The sequence below is a fragment of the Vitis riparia genome, chromosome 2 (assembly GCF_004353265.1).
Source record: "Vitis riparia cultivar Riparia Gloire de Montpellier isolate 1030 chromosome 2, EGFV_Vit.rip_1.0, whole genome shotgun sequence".
Taxonomy (NCBI): Eukaryota; Viridiplantae; Streptophyta; class Magnoliopsida; order Vitales; family Vitaceae; genus Vitis; species Vitis riparia.
This window is the reverse complement of record NC_048432.1, coordinates 8,208,467-8,231,181: the sequence shown is the minus strand read 5'-3', so window position 1 is coordinate 8,231,181 and position 22,715 is coordinate 8,208,467. Positions and strand designations below refer to the sequence as shown.

The 22,715-nt window shown below is 34.7% G+C and overlaps 1 pseudogene; it reads left to right on the top strand.

Annotated features, from left to right (window-relative positions):
- Positions 1–11,311: 11,311 nt before the first annotated feature.
- Positions 11,312–22,635, top strand: LOC117927988 (annotated as a pseudogene).
- The last annotated feature ends 80 nt before the right edge of the window (positions 22,636–22,715 follow it).

Genomic DNA, 22,715 nt, shown 5'->3' with positions numbered 1-22,715 from the left:
ACTGGGGATAGATCTCATCATGTCCAAAACCACTGCACTACCATGCTCATAAAAGGAAAGCACCACATGATCTCTACAAAACTACTCAACCTCCATAATTTGTATCTCATCAAAGGTGAAGCTAGTAAAAAATGGGTCATTGTCATCATGACTAATCTCCAACATTGGCTTTGAAGTGGAATAAGTGTCTCTAAAAGATTGTATAGTAATGACTTTGCCCTCATGTATAAACTTCACCTTTTGATGAATGGGAGATGGTATAGCTCCCACTCTATGAATCCAAGGCCTACCCAATAATAGGTTAAAGGATGTGGGGATCCTCAAAACCTGAAATAAAGTAAGGAATGTGACTAGGCCTATTTGTAAGTCCAATGTCAACATACCCAAAACCTCTCTACATGTACTATCACATGCTCGAACTGTCTGAGAAAATGGCTCAAAGTCTGAAGGTTCGAAGCCAAGAGCAACTATTGTAGCTAGCGGGCAAATGTTCATGGTAAAGCCATTGTCCAGAAGAACTGATGGAACTCGATGCCCGAAACAACCAACAAAAATTTGGAGAGGTAGAGTATGGTTAGAACCCCCAAGGGGTAAATCATTAGTAGAAAAGACAATGCATGTGGCCATGTCAACTATCAACATATGGATCAATCCCTCAAGGGAGGTAGATGTCTCAACTCATATCTGACTCAACGCCCTGATCAGTGCCTCCCAATGAGATGTAGATTATGCCAAAAGACTCCAAATGGAGATGTGGGCCTAAGTGCTCTGGAGCTACCTCAAAATCTCATTGTCTTTTCGTCTAATCTCCTCTCAAGTAGCATCACTCTCTAAAAGTCTAGCAATTGTGGGAGGTTGTTGTTGTACTACCTGCCTCTATAGATGACGTATTAAACATCTTGAGTAACCATCTCATTAGGATCTCGACTCAATATAAATGAAGACTGAACGCTATAGCATGAGCGAATCAACAACCTAATCATAGTCAACTAAGTTGGTGGTGTGTTAGAAACCAATCTAAATGGTGCAAATGCTTGTGGGTATGAGATCACTCCATCAACCTCATAGCTCTCATCCACTAATATAGGCTTTGGCTCAGAATCATTCCAACTCAACACATGAATGTGATCATCAAGCTCAATGAAATCCATGAAATGTATACCACCGACTGGTAGAGGGACTGCATGTAAAGCATGAGCTGGTAGAAGGTTAGTGGTTACACTTGGCTGACCCAAGTGAACTAAACCCTGATCTATCAAGTCTTGGATAGTGTGCCTCAAAGCAGTACAACGATCGGTCTCATGTCCTGGCCCTTGATGATATGCACAATGTATATCCATCCTAAATTGTGGCGGAATAAGCTGAGGCAATGGCCTAGGAGCAAGAAGCATTAATAATCCAACATCTGTGAGCTTTTGAAGAGCCTAGGTTAACGACATACCCAACTGTGAAAATTGCCTCGATGTCCTCAAAGCAAAAGGAGCAGATGTTTATGGAACTCTAGGTTTAGAGTATAAATTTGGAGGTCTCTCTGTGACTTGTGTTGCATAGCATGGCTGTACTAGAGCAAGATATGAGACTAGAGGCCTCTCTATACCCGGTACTGCATAACACAACTGTACTAGTGTGGGAGACGAGTAAGTTTGATCATATGGCGAAGAAGGTGCATGTGGCCTATACTGGTGAGGTGAATAAGAAGGGTAAGTCCCAGTAGGCTATGAAACTACCTAATGATGCCTAAGAGGCCTTTGACTAGTAGAAGTAATAGAGCTCACATCTGACCTCTATCATCCAACTAGTTTATTCCCCTTAGCATCAACAAGGGAAAAATTGGACCATAACCCTCTCGAAATGTCATCATCCACATCATACAACGCTAAAACCAGATATCCAAAGTTTGTAAAAGGTACTCTAACCGCATGTCTAGCAATCCTGGGCTACAAACTCCTCAAAATCATCTGTATTTGATCTCTTTATGATAGTCTATCAATAATCTCTACCATTTTCCCTCGCCAATGGGAGATGAAGGAAGAAACAGACTCATTTGATCTCTATCTCAAAGCCTCTAGCTCTCTGCTCGACATATCTACAACAGTGTTAAATGAAAACTATCACAAAAACTCCTAAACTAGGTCATCCCATATCCTGCTTCAAGAGGACTCTAAATATGTGAAGCAATGTTGGGTTGCGCCATTCAGAGATAAAGGGACCATAGTGATCATCTATGACTCGTCTCACCCATGGGCCCTCATCATAGTATTGTAAAGTCGAAGATGAATGTGAGGATAACCAACACCCGTATACCTCTCAATGTCAGTCATCTTGAACTTGGTCGGTAGATTGGTCACTAGTATACTATTAAGATCATCCTAAACAATTGAACTATCAGATACTCTCAACTGCCTGATACGCTGCTTGATATGATCCATGCGTGCACGAGTATCCACAGGGATTGTGGTGTGTAATGTTGTAGATAGGATGACCTCAGATTGATCATGTAATATATAGGGTGTGGCATGTGGCACTGTCTGACCAGGTGGTGGTGGTGGTGGTGGTGGCAGTAGTGAATCATGAGGCACCTCGTCTTGAGCTATAGGTTGTCTACTCTACTAACCACCCATTTCCTACCTAAGAGTGGTCAAGGCCTCCTGAATGGAAGCCATGGCGGTTGTGAACTGGTCAACTATAACGGATTGTTGATCCATGTTTGATCTCACGAGAGTGCAAACTAATCTACCCTCTACTCTGACCTAAAATGGTAAATCCACACTGAGAACGAAGATCCAATCCTACAAAGCATGAATAATGGAATAAGGTATGACATAGGGAAAACACGGAAGAAATGCTAACCTGAATTGAAATGAGCAAGCCATTAAAGTGTAGAATAACTATCCAACTGTAACTCAAACTCATATTGATCTCTAAACACTCTCAACTAGAGATTAAATGAGGGAGTACTAGGCCTAAATTGTAACTAAAGAGGCTCTAAAGGCTCTCAGATACACCCACATGTAGGGAAGGAATCCTGATCAAATGATCTAAGGCTTGCTTTACCAGGTCAAAGTGGCTCTAAAAAGAATAGGGGTGGACTTTAAAGGATCTCTAGTAGAAGCAATCATATCCTCTGATGGTACACAACCCTCTGCATGCCTCTGAAAAGACGGGGCGCTTCCATGCAAGATGGTTATCACCTCCACACATCTACTACCTCAACATCCTAAAGGGTTTCCTATGGTGAAAACTCTCGCAACCCTCAGCACTCAGTAGTCAACTAAAGTGTACAGTGAATAGTATGGGTGCATTCAACAATCCTATGAAACTAAAGCAAAAAATGAAACACACTGGTCACACAAATATCTATGAAACCTTGCTTTGGGCTATACAAGTCTTCAAAGATTGGACTTTAATCAACATTCAATATGTTAACCTCCTCTGGAATGCTCCCAAACATCAATATAGTCTATCGCTAAACGTTACTCCTAACCACTAACTCGACTAGAGAAACAAGTACACACAAGGCCTCTGATTCCGTGTAAATCCAGTCGGGTCATTTAATAAAAAACATTTATAAAACCTATGACCTCATACTAGTTTAGCAAAGCTACTATAGTATAGTGGCTCTAGGGTCGAACTCTGGGATGGGTTTTCATTCTACCAGTGATATACTCAAGATTAGAAATTGGATTTAATGATTTCCTTTATCAAAAACTTAAAGTTTAAAAGAAAATAAAATTTTTTTTGAAAGTGTTTGAAACTAAATTAACATAAACTAATTAAAAATGGAAGAAAGAAAGTCTCCCGGAGCTAAGGATTGCTAGGATCAAGTTCAGAATGCAAAGTGGAAAATTCTGGATTTTTCTCCTCACATTGGGGATTTAACCTATAGTTATTTCCTGAACCGGTATAGGTTTAACAATGAAGATTTAATCCATAAAAAGTCAATAGAAATGGTAGTCAAGGTCCATTAATGGCTTTAGACACTATGGGTCTTCACCTTGAACCACTTTCCAATGGCTCGTACATGATAACTAATGGACTGATATGGATCTAGCAATAAGCATCCACAGAGACCTGAAGCTTACCATGTATTGGCCATTCAAAGTGATTCTAAGGGATTTAAAGCAAAACTTTGGATTTAAAAGCCATTTATGAACTCCAACTACCTGTATTTAATGCACGAGAGTTTTCCACCTTTGCATCTGGACTTTTCACCTAGCTTCCTTCACTCCAAGAAACCAAAAGTTTAGCCTCTCATCCTTTGAGAAAACATCCTCAGAGGTTGTTTGGCTTCCAAGAAAAAGAAAATAGTAGAGAGAAAAGGAAAACGAGAGAGCTCTGTTTTTCACTAAGTGTAAAACATAACATATATGTTCGTTGTCTTCGAGAGGTGATTTCCACCCCTTATATAGTCTTTACAAAAGCAAAGCTTCTGATTGGCTTGTTACAAGGATAAGAAAGGAAATTACATCAAAAAATACATAAGAAAATATCTAAAGTGGAGTCGGCAAAAACAGAGGAAAATTCGCACCACGCATGGGCTGTGCGAATTTGGAAGGTGTTGTGCGAATTTCGCACAAGCCTGGAGCAGTTGTCTTCCGAAGGCCATATCTTCCTCATTTAAGCTCCAAATCATACATGGTTTGAAGCGTTGGATTCTTGACTTCCTGAGCTTTGAAATGGTATATAGCATGTAAAAATTAGACTTTTGGAAGTGTTCCAAAAGTGCAAAAGAAGACTACAGCTGCTGTCCTCTGTTTTCTTCACTTTGCTTGCTTTTCCTCTTTGCTTCTCTTTGCTTCTCTTTTTTCCTCGGCTTGTCTTAATGATCCAAAAAGCTGTCAAAACACTAAAACTAGCCACAAATATGATTAGAAGTCATTGCTAGGTCCTTAACATGCCAATTGGAATAAAGATGGAGAATTACTACACAAAAGTGCTTAAAACATAATGACTTAAAGATGTAAAATAGCACTTTTTGGGTAGTAATCAGCCTCACACTTGCAAATGTACGAATCAAAAAGAAATGATTGACCAAAACTAGAGGGTTGGAGGTAAAGGGATAGATGTGCGACCCACACAAACAAACAACATGCAATCACACTAGAAGAGAGTAGTCGTGCAACAAGCAGTCAAGTATGGCGCAAGTATATCATCCTTGACCACACACATTCTAAACGAGAATATGACAATAAAAATGAATAGCAACAAGGATAGCATGCTCAAAGATGATCAAGATAATACATAAGCAAAAGAGTCAACACTATGACAATAAGATATACAACAATGTGAACATACATGTCAAAGTGAGCAAGATAATCATGGCAAGAGCAAAATCAATATACTAAGACAATCAAAAGAATCAATCAATATCATTAGCATGTCAATGTCCCAAATAAATATAGCAATCAATTAGAGGAAGTCATCACATCAAACTCTCAATATGCTATGAACACTCAAGTATAGAAAAACACAAGGAGAAGGTATCTATCAACTGACTAGTCAAACGCCACATTTGCCTAAACTTAAGTTCAAGTTTGACCCTCTAAATTTCCCCAGTGGAGTCACCATTTTGTGGACTCGTATTTTTCACGTGCGTCCCCACTTGATTGTGAGACTCGTTTTTTTGTTTATTTATTTGGTGAAAAATATGATTTTTAGAAAAGACTTGGAGTCGCCACTTATTTTTCTTTTATTTTTAAAGGAAAAAAAATAAAATAAGAAAGAAAAACCCTTAGTGTAATACCCCAAAATTTTACTCTAGGGGCAAAATAGTAAATTAAAAGTAATTAATTAATTAATTAATTAAACTCATTAAGGGTGAAAGAGTCATTTTAAAATTAATAATCCTAGGTATAAATTAGATTTTTCTCTTACTTTCTTTATTCAGAAAACCCTATCAACCAAAATTAGAAAATTGGAGATCATAGGGCTCAAGGGTTGATTAGAGGTTCAGAGTTTGAAGTTCATATTTTTCCAAGTAAGATTCTAACTCTAAATTAATATATTACATTCATTAGTTAGTTTTGAATACGCTAAATATTCTTTGAAAAATTTTTAATTTAGATTAGGGTTAGTTTTTTTTTTTAATTCATTTTAATATCAAAATATTGGAAATTTAAGATTATGGGTTGATTTATTGTTGGAAACTGAGAAATCTTAAGTTTTTAGATGAAAAAAAAATCTTGGGAAGATTTCGATTTAGGCTAGGGTTAATCTATTTAAAAAATTTTAGGTCAAAATATTGAAATATGAATATATGTTGTTCCATTGATGAAAATAGAGAAATTTAAAATTTCTTAGATGAATAGATCTAAACAATGAAATTTCAAAAATTAAATGAATAAATAAATATATGATTATATGTGGCTTAAGGGATTGAAAAATATTAGGAAGAAAAAAATTATAAGATTTCAATGTATTGGGTGATTTCTAAAAGTGTATAATAATAATAAATAGGTTTTGAGATAGTGTGCACAGTGGCCATAAATTAAAAAAAAAAAAAAAGAATGTGTGCATGTGGAAGAATGAAGAATGATGAAAATAATAATATTAATAATAATAAAGAGGCGTGGAGTATATGAGTGGGTGGATGGTATATACATATTTATATATATTACATTGGTAGTTGTGTGAGTGTTACAGTTGTGTTTGGAAAATATGAAAGTGGTAGAATAAACTATGTATAAATAAACGAGGTGAAGTACAAATTAGTTAAATTTATAGTATTATAATTAGATTAATAATAAATATTAAGTTAATAAGTATCATAAAATTTAATTAGTAAAATAAATTGTAGTTTAATTAAATTATGTTGTGTCCCTAGAAATAAATTGAAAATAAAATTTAAGTTTTATATGAATTAGAAATTTATTAATTTTTCTAAAATATGAATAGATTAAATTATCTTTCATAATTAAAAACGTTAATTTGAATACCTAAAATTTTAGGATTGTCAAACCAATAATTTTAAATAAATAGTAATGGTTATTTCTTTTATACTTTGTTAGGTGAAGTGTAGATTTTACATAATTATTTTTCTCCAAAGTTTTTTTGAGGACTTCTTTTGAGGTAAGGGAAATTAATACAGATTTTGCAAAAGAAAATAATTATATATATATATATATATATATATATATATGTTGTTTGAAATGTGTAATTGTTAATTTTGCTTTTAAGCGTGGATCAAATATATTTGTGTATGGAAAAATGCGTTATAACATTTATTTTGTTTATATCGAAACACTTGGAAATTTTCTACTTTTGTAAGTTGGAATAAATAAAATAAAGAATTTGACTCTAGTTTGTTTGACCCTTGTCAATGGGATATAATAGTTGACTTTTTAGCCCTTATCAACGGGATATAATAGTTGACCTTTACATTTTCGTGGTAGGAAATGTAATTGATTTGGACCCCAACCTCTAAGGATTTGGTTAGAGGTTACTAGTGCTAGTAGTGTTTAGTTTTGTCCACCTTAAAAGAAATATTTGAGGCTAGCCACCTATTTGTAAAGTCTCACTTAAATGGACACTATTTGTTATTTGATAACTAGAGTGAAAACAATTGAAATGTATTTGATTTGAAATGGATATGAAATGATTTTGATATATATAAAAATGTTTGGTTAAACCCTTTAAAATGTATTAGTATATTTGTAACGTTTTTATAAAAATGATTTTACACTAATCTCCTATTTGTAAGCATGATTGAAAGTATTTGATCCATGAAACTGTATTAATATACATTATTTGGTTTTTAGCTCATCCCTCTTTGTTGATAAATTTTCAAGTACTCTCAATTCGGGGAAGGAGTGACGGTTAGGAGGGGAAATTGCCTTGTTAGGACTTTTGTCAAAACTCTCTTTATTTCGAGCATTGTTTAGATGTTAAAATTTATTTTTCATTAAAATTATTTGAATTTGGAGTTATTTGGACAATAACACTTGATTTGATGTGTTAGTTTCAAAAATTGTTATTTGGAGATTTTAGAATTTTTGTTCTACTACTCTGAACAGGAATTTGGTAATTGGTAAATTTTCAGTTACAATACGAATATTTGTGTTGTTTCCACTTTAAACCTTTAGGCTTGAGGTGTGAAATGATTGTCATGCCCTTGGAGTGGGTTTTGGGGCGTGACATTAAGTGTGACTCCTAAAGGAAAAATAGATTTGTGAAAAACCGAGTCTAGGTTTGGGGGTCAGGTTACCTATTAGGAAGGTACGATGGTAAGCCATAACACCCCTTTAAGTCCCTAAAAATGGGTCCTTACTAAATAAGGTGAGGTAAGTGTGACAATTGATAAGGAAATCAATGAATACCAAGGAATAATCATACATTGAAAGCCAATCATGCATGGAGAATAAATAAACAAAGTAGGAGAGAGAGTGTACCTTAACAACAAATAATGATGCGCTATCATAAAATAGGGTTAGTGCACAATAAAAAATACAAAATATATCGTAGATGTCACAAAACATATTAAGAAATCATCAATGACAATTATGCACTTCACTCAAATCATTTTAAAAGAAAATAACATAGATATTGGGCCCCCACCAAAACCCAATTTATTTTAACATGAATTAACCTCATAAATTCCATTATTTTGGAATTATGAAAATTCATTCATATTTGTTACAAATCGAGAAAAACATAAAACTATTTTAAAAATAAAATAAAATTGTGAAAGTGCTTACTTGAAGGGAGATGTAACAAGTTTATTAAAAATGAGATTTTTGATGACTCGAAGTCTTAAGTAAAGAGGAAAAAAAAGACTTAAAATTATTTAAAAATTGGAGTTGAATTAAAATTATTTGAAAAACTAGAGTTTTGAGAATTATTTGTAAATTGAAGTTTTTAAAATTTGAAATTTGAAAATTATTTGAAAATTAAAATTTTGAAAATTATTTGTAAATTGGAGTTGTAAAAAAATTATTTGAAAATCTGAATTTTGAAAATTATTTGAAAATTGAGGTTTTAAAAATTAAAATTGAAAAATGGAGTTTTGAAAATTGGAGTTTTAAAAATTAAATTTGAAAACTGGAGTTTTGAATTTTAAATTTTGATGTCAAAAGATGAAGAATTAAGAGGATGACACTTAGCCTATGGTGGTGCACTGGAAGGTTGCCATGCATGGCTGTGTAGGAGTGGGGCCCAAGGTGCAAGGTGGCTGCTTTGTTGGTGGTGAGTTGACCTGACACTATTGGAATTAAAGAATTCCAAGTTTCCTCTTAATTTCTAATTCCCACAATTCTAAACATTCTCATCTAAGCTCCATAGTGCATCCAGTGACCCAAAAAATCAAACCATCAGTTTGCAATATATGAACACTAAGATGTGCATTTCATCATCTGCCATCGTCCTATAAGGTAATTCCATATGAATGTCCCATGGTTGATCAACCATTATAACCCCAAACTGCCCCAGAATATCCGTTCTAAATGTACAAATATCACAATTGATCCATTGTGGTTCACCAAGCTCTATTTCTGAACAATATTCAACATGCTAGGACTTCATTCTTTTGGGGAGAGCAAGAAATGCAACCCCCATAATCATGGGTGGCACATCTGGTGTCGGGTCAAGCTTGTAATGAACATAATTGCAATTCTTGATGTGATGGCAAGTATCTAGAAAAGAATAGCTCCCTAAGTCGATGTTAGCATGTGGAGCAATTATGCGCAAAATGGACCTTTTCACATGCAATATAGGAATTGGATTGGCGTCCATGATCCTCTTTTGTTAAGGTTAAACAATACTCCTTGAGTTGGGAGCCGCCTATGGTTTTGAACTTGGCAGCCGCAATAGTTTCCCTTTAAGAATCCTGCACATTTCAATTTCTCATCTGGTCTTCAAATTGTGCTCCCTCAAACCTGCTATAATAGATCTTGATTCACATGACCCATGGTGGAGTAAACCATTTTCTACATTTGGTCCCATCATAATTTCCAATAAAATTCCCAAGTGACAAAGGTCTAGCACAAACACAGCACAACCCATTACAACGAGCTCAGACCATATGTCTTCAAGCCATATCCATGACCCATTTTGAGCATTTTTTCAACTTGACGAGCATGTTGTAACCTTTTACACCCACAGATTGAAAAAATTATCTCCACAATTCCTTACTCCCTTAGGTAGAGATGTGAAACCTGATGCACACCATGGACTGGTACCAAAAACAGAGGAAGATAGCAAGACAAAACACAAATGATGGGAACAAAATGGACCAATAAAAGCCACATTTCATGTTTCAATCAATGGGCATAGATGTAGGGGAGTGAGCCAAAATGGACTTCAACTGGAAAAATCAAGACATGATTGCAAACATCTTATATGGAATCCTAAAACAGAGCCAAGGAAATAGGTTAAAAATCAAGCATAAAATGCATGTAAACAAACTCAAATTCAACAAGAATATGCAAAAGTTTTCAATGCTCATATTTAGGCATCAAAATAGAATCCCAACATACATAGAAAACATAATGGAATTGTATGAAAATGAAAGAACGGGCATCTTATAGAAATCATACCTATGTTATTCCCTTCGTTCTCCTCCATTTTGTTTTTCCTCCTTTTAAAACTAGCTTTCCCTCCTTTTCTATGACCCCCTCATAGCTGGTACTCAGTCCAGTATTTTTTTTCGTTCTGCTTACAAAACCACCTCCTTAAAATCCTTCAACTCACCCCTTTGTTCTTACTTCTCGTCTAAGCCTCCACCAACTCTACTGCTCCCTGTTTAGAGACATTTCCATCCTAACCACCACCATACTGAGGTAGTAATGTCCTTTGCTATGCGTCCCATGCAACTTGCTCACTTGTAGAGGTCGTCTCCCACTCCCCCCAAATGCAAATACCCAACTCACCCTCGGGTGGTCATCAAGTGGTGGTAGAAAAAGCCAAGATAACGCCCCATAAAATGCAATAAATGATAGTAATAAAAAAACAAAAGTCCCTTGGTCTAAAAAACGGGGTCTATAACCATGTTTTTTGTTTTTAAGAATAAAAAACAAAAAACAATGTTTGATTGTTAAGCGTGTTTTCTTAATTTTTTGTTTTGAATAGACCCTTAATTTCTCATATTCATATTAAAATTGGTAAATGGTGTAAGTGAATATATATATATATATAAAGGGAGAAGGAAGAAGGGGAGATAGAGAGAAAATAGAGGCAAGACCGTAAGAGTAAGCAAGAAAATGAAGGGAAAATATATATATATAAATAAATAAAAGGAGAAGGAAGAAGGGGAGATAGGGAGAAAATAGAGGCAAGACCGTAAGAGTAAGCAAGAAAATGAAGGGAAAAATAGATGAATTATATAAAAAAGAAAAAAAGAAAAAGGGTTATTTAATGATCTTTGACAATTGTTTCCAAGATCAATTGTTTGGGGAGTCTGATTTTCAAAGGGCAAATGGAGTCACCACCAAGAGGTAGTAAACTAGTAATGGGGTGATGGGTGGGTCCTAGAGTGGACTGTGGGCGTTAAAACCTAACAATAAAGCCTCCTCGTCGTTTTTGCGGAGCTCTTCTTTGCTGACTTCGATCGCTGCCCACCCTTCCATTGCAGACCAACAATGGCTGTGGTGTAAGTCCCTTCTATGATTGTATACACTGATTTTTCTCCAAAATCTCTGTTTGGTTGATGGAAAAATCAGAAGAAAAGTATCGAGAGTTTTTTGCCTGTTTGGAAAACTATGCTTCGCTGAGGAAAAAAATGAAAATGGAAGATCAACAAATTTGCCTAATATTGGAAGAGTAAATGAGGTTTTAGGTTGTGGGTTGCTTTATTTTCTTCCTTTTTTTGGCAGCAGGCTATTGAGTTTTGTGGATTCCATGGATTTATTAGAATTTGAAAAATCTCTGTTTGATTATTGGAAAAATGAAAGAAAACGAAAGAAAATTAGACATGCTGTATTTTCTGTTGTTTTTCTGTTTCATAGAAGAAACTATGCCAAAATTTGGGAAGGTTTAATGAGGTTCAAGATCGTGGGTTCTTTTCTCCGTTTTCCAGTTATCAAACAGATTTTTGTAGATTTCTATGAATCTCTCAAATCTCTGTTTGGTTTGTGAGAAAATGGAGGAAACGGAAAGAAAAAGTGTGGATGATATGCTTTCTGCTCTTTTGCTTCATAGACGAAAATGAAAGGCTTGACTTAGTTATGTCAAATGTGAGAAGGTTTACTAAGGTTCAAGATTATTTCTTTTCTTCAATTTTCCCTGCAATCAATATATTTTGTTTTTTTTGTGATCTCTTAGTTGCAGGAAAAGATTGAATTTTTTTTAATTTTATTTTGATGTTCTTGATGTGGAATTAGGGCTTCTGCTCCTGGAAAGGTCTTGATGACTGGGGTTACCTAATTTTGGAGAGACCCAATGCAGGAATAGTGCTCAGCACAAATGCTCGATTTTATGCTATTGTGAAACCCCTGCGCGAAGATATCGAGCCTGATAGCTGGGCTTGGGTATGTAATCTTTCTTAAATCTGTGTTTCAATTTCTAATTGTTCAATTTAAAAGTTAGTACCTAAGATGCTTAGTGCTGAATTTCTAGGGCTGTAAATTTTAAGCTGCTAAAAGAGTTGTGAAAATCTATTTTTGGTACTGAAGATGTTAACTGCTTACTAGTGGAGCTGAAGTTTTAAGTTGTTGAAAAGGTGTCTCATAAACCAAAAAATTGGTGTATATTCTATGATTGTCAAGAACAAAATACCTGTGGTTTGCACTGATATATGAGTACCTATGTCCAAGAAAGAATGCCTACGGACTCTAGTAAATAAATCGATCCAAACAGCCATTTATGAACCTGTTGCTTATGAAATGGTTGGTTATTCGCCTGCCATTGACTACCTTATAGATGATCAAAATGGTCCTCATGAGGTTATCATTGATTTGATGCTTTCCTTACTCTTGTTAAGAATCCAACTTTGTTTTCTCATTGCAGTTTACATCTTTGATTGGAGTAATTGGTTTTTATGATTTCAACTCATCTAATCCTTTTAACTAACAAATTTGTTGTCTTACCAGGAGGAGCCAGCTTATTAAGAAGCACGGTTACCATTGTGTTGGATTCTTTATGATGTCATCTTTTATTTCTCGTTTTTCAGGCATGGACAGATGTGAAATTACAATCTCCTCAGCTCTCCAGAGAAACTATGTACAAAATGTCACTAAAAAATTTAATGCTCCAATGTGTCTCTTCAAGGCAAGTTTTTGTTGGTTGCCTTATGTTTATTGTTTTATAATTTAATATCTTTGATCCATTTAATCCATTTACTTCTCTTTTTCAAAGCCTGTGTACTTTGTTCATGCATGTGTATATAGCATTGAGTGATATCTGGTTAACAGACAAATAAGTTTCTGGTCCACAAAAGCTTATTCTGAGTAGTTTGGCCTAATAAATGAATGCAAATCAGATAGGATATGTGCTTTAATCCATTATTGAGGTGAGCTTACAGTAATAGTTGCTTTAAGATCTCAGTGAATCAAGAAATCCTTTCGTTGAGCAAGCAGTGCAATACACTATAGCAGCTGCACGTGCAACACTTGACAAGAATAATAATGATTTTTTAACACAAAACTCTTACAAGGTAACTTTTGATGCTTTACATGCTTGTCACTTGTGAGAAAAGAATATGGGATCTTCAATAGTCTGATGGCCCAACTGAATTGTTATGCAGGTCTTGATATTACAATCTTAGGTTGCAATGATTTTTATTCATACAGGAATTATGTGAGTTCCCTTTCAGTTCTTTCTTATTTATTTATTTATTTTTAAACTTCTCAATCTATTGAGTTAATATTTTGTGGCTCTTTACCTTTTTTTTTTTTTTTTTTTTTCTTGTTTTGTTACCCTATTACATCTTCTTGACAGTTGAGGGATATGGTCAGGAACATGGTATACTTGAGTTTTACGGGCAAGTGGTTTTTGTTAGAAATTTGTTTTACTGTTCCTAGAATATAATGGCTTATAATAATTAATAATAAACAAAAATCAAAATCTATTGAAATAAAGTGCTTTTTTTTTTTTTAATTTTATTTTATATTGGGACTTCTTATTTTTGAATTTTAAAAATCAGTCACTGTCAGAATTTTGAGGATTCTGCATTATGTATTGCTGATAACGTTTTGGATATAGTATTATGGAGTATTCCATCTGGCATTGTGTTACATAAAGTCTGCAAAAATTTACATCAGATGATCGCATTACTTCAAATGCTGTGTTCTTTAACCCCTTATTTCTATTCATCAATTCATATGTTTGGTTTAGCATTAATATTTGGAAGCTGTGTGTATCAATCTATGACATGGATACAAGGATATCTTGATGGGTTAACCTCAAAGGAAAATGAATGCTGCAAGAGTATTGGTGTCTGACACATACATCTTAAAATGTCCAAAAATCCTGAATTAGGATGTCTTGTTAAATAGGATGAAAAAATGTATTTTCAAGCTTTTCGTTAATGATCGCATATTTTGTGAAAAAAGCTGCTTCAGTGTTTATGCTAGTTTCTTTAACAATTTTAATGGTTTTGGGTGTTTCTACTACAGAGTCATGTTTTAGGTCCTGCTGCTCTAAGCTATCTTTCATTTACATTTTCATTATTCACAGATTATTACATATATACCCTACCTTTTCTTATAGATTGAAGCACGTGGACTCCCTTTGACACCAGATGTGTTGGCTGCCCTTCCGCCTTTTACACCAATTACCTTTAATGCAGAGGAATCAAATGGAGAGAATTGCAAACCCGAAGTGGCAAAAACTGGACTGGGTTCATCTGCAGCAATGACAACATCAGTGGTTGCTGCTTTACTTCATTACTTTGGAGTGTTAATATTCTTCATTGAATAAAGATCAACACCAAGAAAAAGATTGTGTGGATCTTGATTTGGTGCATGTGATAGCTCAAAGTTCTCACTGCATTGCACAAGGGAAAGTTGGCAGCGGTTTTGATGTCAGCTCTGCAGTTTATGGCAGTCAACGATATGTCCGGTTTTCCCCGGAAGTCCTTTCTTCTGCTCAGGTATCTCTCTCTAAGTGGATGGTTTTGGTGTACATTGATGGAAGCCTATAGTGTTGATTCTTGTCTAAATTTCACTTCAATATAGAAATCAAAGCTATCTATGATTCATGCTGTCTTTGTCAGATATCAATGGGCCAATGGCATTTGTGCTCCCATGGTAAGCATGTGGACAGATGGGATTGCAGGGGGTTGGGTAGGTGGGGTTCCATCATTTAATGAGACGATAATTTTTTTTTCCTTCATTACATTGTTGCAGCAAATAATCTGAAAGACATTGTTTTGTCCTTTAAAATTTTTCTTCTATTTCTGAGGAAGAACTGGATGGGTTTATAAGGTTTGTTTCTTCTTTAAAGATCTGCACTCAATGTAAATCTTTTAGATTGGATCCTTAGCGATTATGCCTTTCCTCGATCTATGAGCTACATGCACTTTTTGGTGCCTGCCTTCTGCTACCATGTTCTAATATATGTCTTCTTACTTACAATGTGGGGTTAAAATAGCAGAAAATTGGAACAAGCAACTATACCTTTATACACGATTGGCTCAATAGTTTTTCATTAAATAGTAAGTTCAATGCAAACTGCCTGAATTAATTTTTAAAAAATAAATAATTTCTTGATTCAGATCCTGAAAATAATAAATCAAATATGCAGCTTGGGATTTGTTGTTGTTGGCACAATAATTCTATGTCAATGTGATAGCAACTTTGAACTTCCATCTATTTATGCTAACTTCCGAGTTTCATTCCTGAATGGACTAATTTTAAGCAATGCATTTTAACTATTTCAAAGGATAACTCACCCCTCTTTTTGTTCACTCTTTTTATATTGATAATTATTTTCAGTTTTTATATCAAAAGAGAAATTAAACAGAACAAGGTCAAAGTTGAAAACCTCAAGTGGGTGCAAAGGCATTAGGAAATTTCTCATCTCATTGCCTTCCATTATCCTCCTTTTTCTCCCTTTATATTACTTTTCATTCATCCACCTTGAAAAGTGAAGGGTGGTGGAGCTGTTCAGGCAAGTGGTGAATTGTATGAAAAACTTATTTAAATTTTACTTTTGTGCCTTTTCATCTTTTCATCTTTAAAAAAGGAAGAGTAAGATGGATATTATAGCACTTCATGTTGTACATACATAAGGTGATTTTCCTTAATATAATTGCTTGGATAATACTTGCTATTAACCTTCTAGTTTTTTTTTTTCCTTTCCTTTTGTAACATTTCAATTCTTATTCCTTCAAAAAAGATATTTAGATTATCAACCCCAAACTAGTTCCATTTTCTTGGGATCAAATGGGAACAGTAACATAGTTATGGATGATAGAATCATTCGTCTCAAGAAGATATTTAGTGTTCATAACACTGTGTATCTCTGGAGAGAAGGTCAAAGTGATTTTGAATCTATACCACTAGATGGTGGGTTCTCTTTCATTGTCAATCACAAAAGAGTTCTACGGAAATGGATTCTATAATTTCAATCATCTTTGAAAGTAAAGAAGGAAGTATTTTTCCAACCCTGATCGATAGACTCAATCACCAAGATTAACCACCTTGACAGTCCCTCCTCCAGTGTAATTCTTTTATTTTTCCTGGAATCGAATTAAATTTCAAATTGAATGGAGGGTTTGACAAGTTGTTAAGGATTTGAGTTATAAGTGTTCTTCAAAGGATTTTGTTCATCACTGAAGATTGGTCATCTATTGTTATTTATTCAGCTGTGTTTACTCTCTAGGCTTTTTATACTTTTTGATTTGATTAATTGGTAATAGTTGAGATTTCTAGGCCTGTATCTGTAACTAATGAGGCAATTGATATTGGAAAAGAGGGTGCTATGGGATGTTCTCAATAGGATTTATTTCCTAACAATAAGTTTGCATCCTCAACTTCTCCCTTTAGATGATAAACTCAAACTCAAACATGGTCATAGCAGATTCATCTAGGTTGCTATAACAGAGTAATGGCTGCAAGCTTTGCACCATGAGAGTATGCTATTGTTGACAAGGTTTGGATGAAGAAGTTAATGAAATGCCTGTCCATGTTCTTGGTTTGCATAGGTGAAGATGAAATAATGGATTTTTATCTAGAAGAATGATTTGTTTCTATATATTCAGATGAAGATGATGAATTCATATCTAAAAGAATGATTTGTCCCCAAAAATATGTTACTATCATACTAATATTAGTAAATGTCCTCTGGAAGCTTTTCCTAGTACTTGTTTCCTTTTTAATTTTTCCTGTTGTGATAATCCAGGTTGCAGTGAAAGGACTGCCCATACAAGAAATCATTCATGATATACTAAAAGGAAATTGGGACCATGAAAGGACTAAATTTTCCTTGCCACCGTTGATGACTCTTGTAAGTATGTAGATATCATCATTCATTGCTGCTTACATGTGGATATGCATTTATAGTATGACATTTGTAACTATTGTGAGGGTAAAAAGCTTTATTAATAAAATGCCTTTTTCCTCCCTAATGTTGTCCAATTGATTAAAAAGTTTTCCTTCATTTATCACCTGCCAAGAGATGAAATATGTCCTGTCTCCTCATTTATCAGAACCTCAGGTGCCTGCTATATACTGGGAACATGATTCCATTTGAACAATAATTTAAAAGTATAAATCAGGAAACAAATGCAATAAATTATTTGACAAGAAACAGATTTGTTTGAGAAATAGCATCCTTGAATTCTAATGATCCTTTACCTTTCTTTTATTTCCCTTTTTGTAATAAATAGAATGGTGAGTCCTTAACAGCCTTTCTTCATTTCATGGAAACCATGAGATCCATTATTTCTTTTTAGTTACCCTTTCTGGTCATGGTGGATGTGGTAGTTGCTAGGAGAACCAGGTGCTGGAGGTTCATCAACACCATCAATGGTAGGTGCTGTAAAGAAGTGGCAAAAGTCTGACCCTGAGAAGTCCCTAGAAACATGGAGAAAGTTGTCAGTGGCAAATTCAGCACTTGAAACACAATTCAAGATTTTGAGTAAATTAGCAGAGGAAAATTGGGATGCATATAAATGTGTGATCAACAGTTGCAGCATTCATAGGTCAGAGAAGGTAATTTATGGTCTCATTTTACTCATCTCTGCAATCAAGTAGGAACAAAAATAAAAATTCTTTCTAATTTTGTATCATTCAAAAATAAATGTAAGAACACTCTTCTTTTAAATCAGATTGCTGGAATCTTTTAGACAATAGCAGGCACACCTAACAAAATTTCTTCTTATTGATTCTTCTTTTTGCATAAACAGTTTATTTATTTGTGGTAGACTAGTGGTTGTTGATATTTTTTTATCAGCAATTGAAAAGAAACTTAGAAGTACAGGAAATATGTACTATGACCACAAAAGAATTATCAGAGTAAAAAGTAAAGTTGGATGTCTCTTGGAACTGAATTTGAGGAAATGTTATTGCTAGAGCAGTTTTGTTGTTGCCATGGAAATTGAAAGTTGCTTAGAGGGTAGCCACATGTGGAAAGCTGTGGAAGCAACAAAAATGGCACTATAACACTGCCCCTTAGTCCATTCTTTTCATTTTAGTCCTAGTTTTTAGAGTCATCTTCCATTTATTTACTCCTAAACCTGACCTGCTTATATTGAAATATTTATGTTTTAAAGCATTTCTTAGCTCTACCCCTACTCTCTCTGTCAGCTAAAAACATTGTACATCATGGGAGCTCTTCTTGAATATGCTCACTAAATGGGGAAATTCATCTTAAATTATACATTAGAATAAATTTTTGAAGCAAACATCTGATGTAAAGATTATTTGTGTGCATATACACATATTCATTCATTTTGGTGAACGATTCAATATGTTCATGTGTTTAGAGTCTAAATTCATTGTGTTCATGTGTTTAGAGTTTAACTTGCATGTGTTTATGTGTTAAGTAGTCTAACACTGTGAATTGGGCAATGATGGTTATTTCCACCTTTTTGCATATGAATGTGTAAGCATACCTAGTTAAAGGTTAATTTTATATTCATCTCTCTTCTGAAAACTTTTTGAGAGCATAGCTAAAAAGGATAATATGATCTTAGGGTGCCACAATATGTGTAGTAAACACTGGGGATGGATACAAATGTGGGAGGATTCTGATGCAGGTTTTAAATGGAATACCAACTCAGCATCCTTCCTTTCTATGGATGCACCTTTCTTTCAAACAAAATCTTCTGACACCTTATCAACAGCAACAATATCAATCTGGATAATAGGTTCCAATGCAAAAGATAATCCTAAGCAAAATTTTTATCCCAAATTACAAGGAGCCAGTTTGTATTTGAGGAAAACTTTTAGGGTTAAACGAATAGCAACTACTTCCAGCCTGATCACATCAACAGTAAATGCTAATATCTTTTAGTCCATGCTTGTTTGATGCCATTTTATTTATTGTTGCTGATTCACTATAAAATTTTTAATAGTTTACTCTCTTTTATTTCATGTTTTCCTTCCATCTAGTGGACCTATTTTCATCCATATGCTTGTTGATCTCAGATTTTATTATTTGGCCAGTCTTTTATTCAATGGCTGCATTTGTAAGATATGATGGATGTTAGATGGTATGGTGGGATATACTAAACCATGCTTTTTGAGTTACATTAAGATCAATCTAAAATTCTTCATGTTCTTTCTAATGCCCAAACCATTAAAAAACAGTATTTGAGTATTAAATAGATGGTAGTAACGCCTAGATTTGGTTTGTGCAATGTTTGTGATAATTGTCATAGATCACACAAACCTGTGATTTCTTATAGATACCATATCGCACTTCTAGATATGGGATTTTTAATCGTATATGCACAAAGTATCATGATTGAACCAAGGAATAGAGAAAAGTATATATAAAAATATATTTACATGGCATGTGGCTCTTAAGCTCCTACTCTATGTTCCATACAATATTGTACAGGCACTCCAAGACCTGAAAACTCATTGATGCTTATTTTTATTTTAAGTGTAGATTGAGCTTCAATCTCAAGTTTTGAAGTTGATGATATTGTTTAGCTCATTTAGCCATCAGGTGTGGATTGTTATCTGTACTCCTTTTGTTTTTTATTAAATTCACAAAATCCTGATTACTTGAACAGTGGATGGAGCGAGCCACTGGGCCAGACCAAGAAGCAGTTGTTAATGCATTGTTAGCAGCAAGAGATGCAATGCTTAGGATCAGAAGTAATATGCGCCAGATGGGTGAGGCTGCAGGCATCCCGGTAGGTCTTTTACATTTTGAATGGTTGCTTGTCCATTCTTTATCCAAATTTAAAGTGTAATCACTTGAGAGGTTGTCCTTGAGAAAGTTCTTTTAAGATAGTTTTTTATGCTCTTTGGTTGATGTTTAAATTAAATGTTTGGAATCTATTTGGACGACATTTAAGAGACATCCCTCTAGGAAGGGTGAATAATCCCTCCCCTGACTGTAAAGATGAGAAAAAGAGAAAAACGGACTAAAAGGAAGGGATGGCTACTCTAACAGCCAACCCAACCTTTGAGCCTCTATTATCAATGTGTAAAGCAGCCAATCACTATATCTTTAATTTGTAAACTTTGACACTCTTGACACTCCCACTCAAGTTGGTCCACATTCATCAGACAAAACCAGCTTGCCTAAAACCACATGGAACATGACTTTTCACTCCCCTAGTAAGATCTGCAAGTTGATCCCTGATTTTCTCAAATAGAGTATAGATGTCCCCCTAAATTGATCTTTGTTCTCCTCTCTGAAGTGGCCATTCACCTTAATATTCTTAGGCCTATATAGTGAATTAGATGTGCTAATCACAGCTTTATTATTACAACATAAACTCATAGGTAGCTTAGCCTCTACTCTCAGTTCTTGAAAAAGAATCTTAAACCTTAAATGCTCACAAATACCATAGACCATTCCTTTAAACTTTGATTTTGCACTGGACCTTGCTGCTACAGTTTATTTTTTACTTTTCCTAGGTAGAAGACAAAGGAACAGTGCCCTGAGGCAGATCTTATACTGCATAAGCAATCTTAGTATAAATAGATCAATCTTCTCACGAGTCTGTGATGCATACCCAAATCTGGGTATGAGTGACCTTTTGTCACCCAATCGATGATTCACCTTAATAAGGGTATCTGCCAGTTATATCCAAGTATCCCAGTTTCATTCAGTAAATATTGAGCAAAAATACCTTTTCCAAACCAAGGAATTTCAGTAGCTAGATGAGGATCTTGTTATACCTGGAATGCAGACTCTTGAGTTAAGTGTTAAAAGAAAAATGACTCCAAAGACCCTGTCATATCAAATATTAGTTAAGTCAAAATATAAATTAATAATAATATAATAAATATAAATCTTGTTCCCTTTTCTTAGATATATCTTGAACAAAGAAGTTTCAGTTACATCCTTACTAGATAACAAATATTGTCTTCAAAATAGACAATCTAAGAATTTTAGTCTTGCACCTGTATGCTTGACAAACAAAAGTGCTATCTATCTGGCTTTGAGTAAACCCAACCTTGGTATTTCAACTTTAATATCTCCTCTCAAAGCTTTGGAGCTAGTGGTTGTATCATATTGATCTCTACTGAAGATTACCATGCATGAATGCATTCTTTACATGTTAGTGGAAGAGGGGCCAATCTAAATTGGTAGCCTAAAGACAATTATGGAATTTACTGGAACTGAAGCGAGGGTCCCCTGTGATGGCTTTGAGTTTGTGTCTACCTGGGCTATCAGTCTGGTATCATGCATCAGTAACTAGTAGTTTAACACAAACAACTGTAAGCTCTTTTTGTTTTATACACAAATTCCACCTTTTGACATTCCAAAGAGGAACTTGAAATGAAGGATGCAGTAAGATTGACTAAGTAGTTTTCTTTATTTATATAATAAAATAAATTGGAAATTTGAATTATTTAGTTGAAGTCAAAAAGCCCAATGCTTATCATTCAGATTGTTGCCATTTTGAGCATACAGGCAGTGCATGGCGAGATTTATTGTGGGTGATCTAAATTTCACTAATGTGCTTTCAAGCCCTCCCTATTATCACCATGCTGTTCTATCAGTTCATCAATTTCTTTTACTTTCCTAAATTGCAGATAGAACCCGATTCACAAACTCGGCTTTTGGATGCTACCATGGACATGGAAGGAGTTCTATTGGCTGGAGTTCCAGGAGCAGGTGGATTTGATGCAATTTTTGCTGTCACCTTAGGGGATTCGAGTAGCAACATAACCAAAGCATGGACTTCACTCAATGTGCTGGCTATGCTAGTCAGAGAAGACCCTCATGGTGTTTCTTTAGAAACTGGTGATCCACGAGCCCAGCAAATTACATCAGCCATTTCTTCAGTTCACATAGAATGAAGGCACTTCTTGTATTTTAATAAGTGTGGTTTATCATCTTAAAATTAGAACTAAATATGATACGCTTGATGAGTACTAGAAAATAAGTTTTGAAGGGTAAAAGAACCCGGCAAAACAATGAGGTGGGTGATTTTACCTCTTGTAATTTATTTGAATATTGTGCAATATAAAGTTACTAGACCTCATGTCCTGAACACACATTGTTATGTCCACTGGGACCATACAAATGCTTTTGGCTACAAACCCCTCTAATTAAGCATGTGTTTGAAAGTGATTTCAAGGGGCAATTACTTTTAATCCCTCTGTGGATTATGAATTCTATCAAGCCATCCATCGGTTGTCTTCCTCATTCCT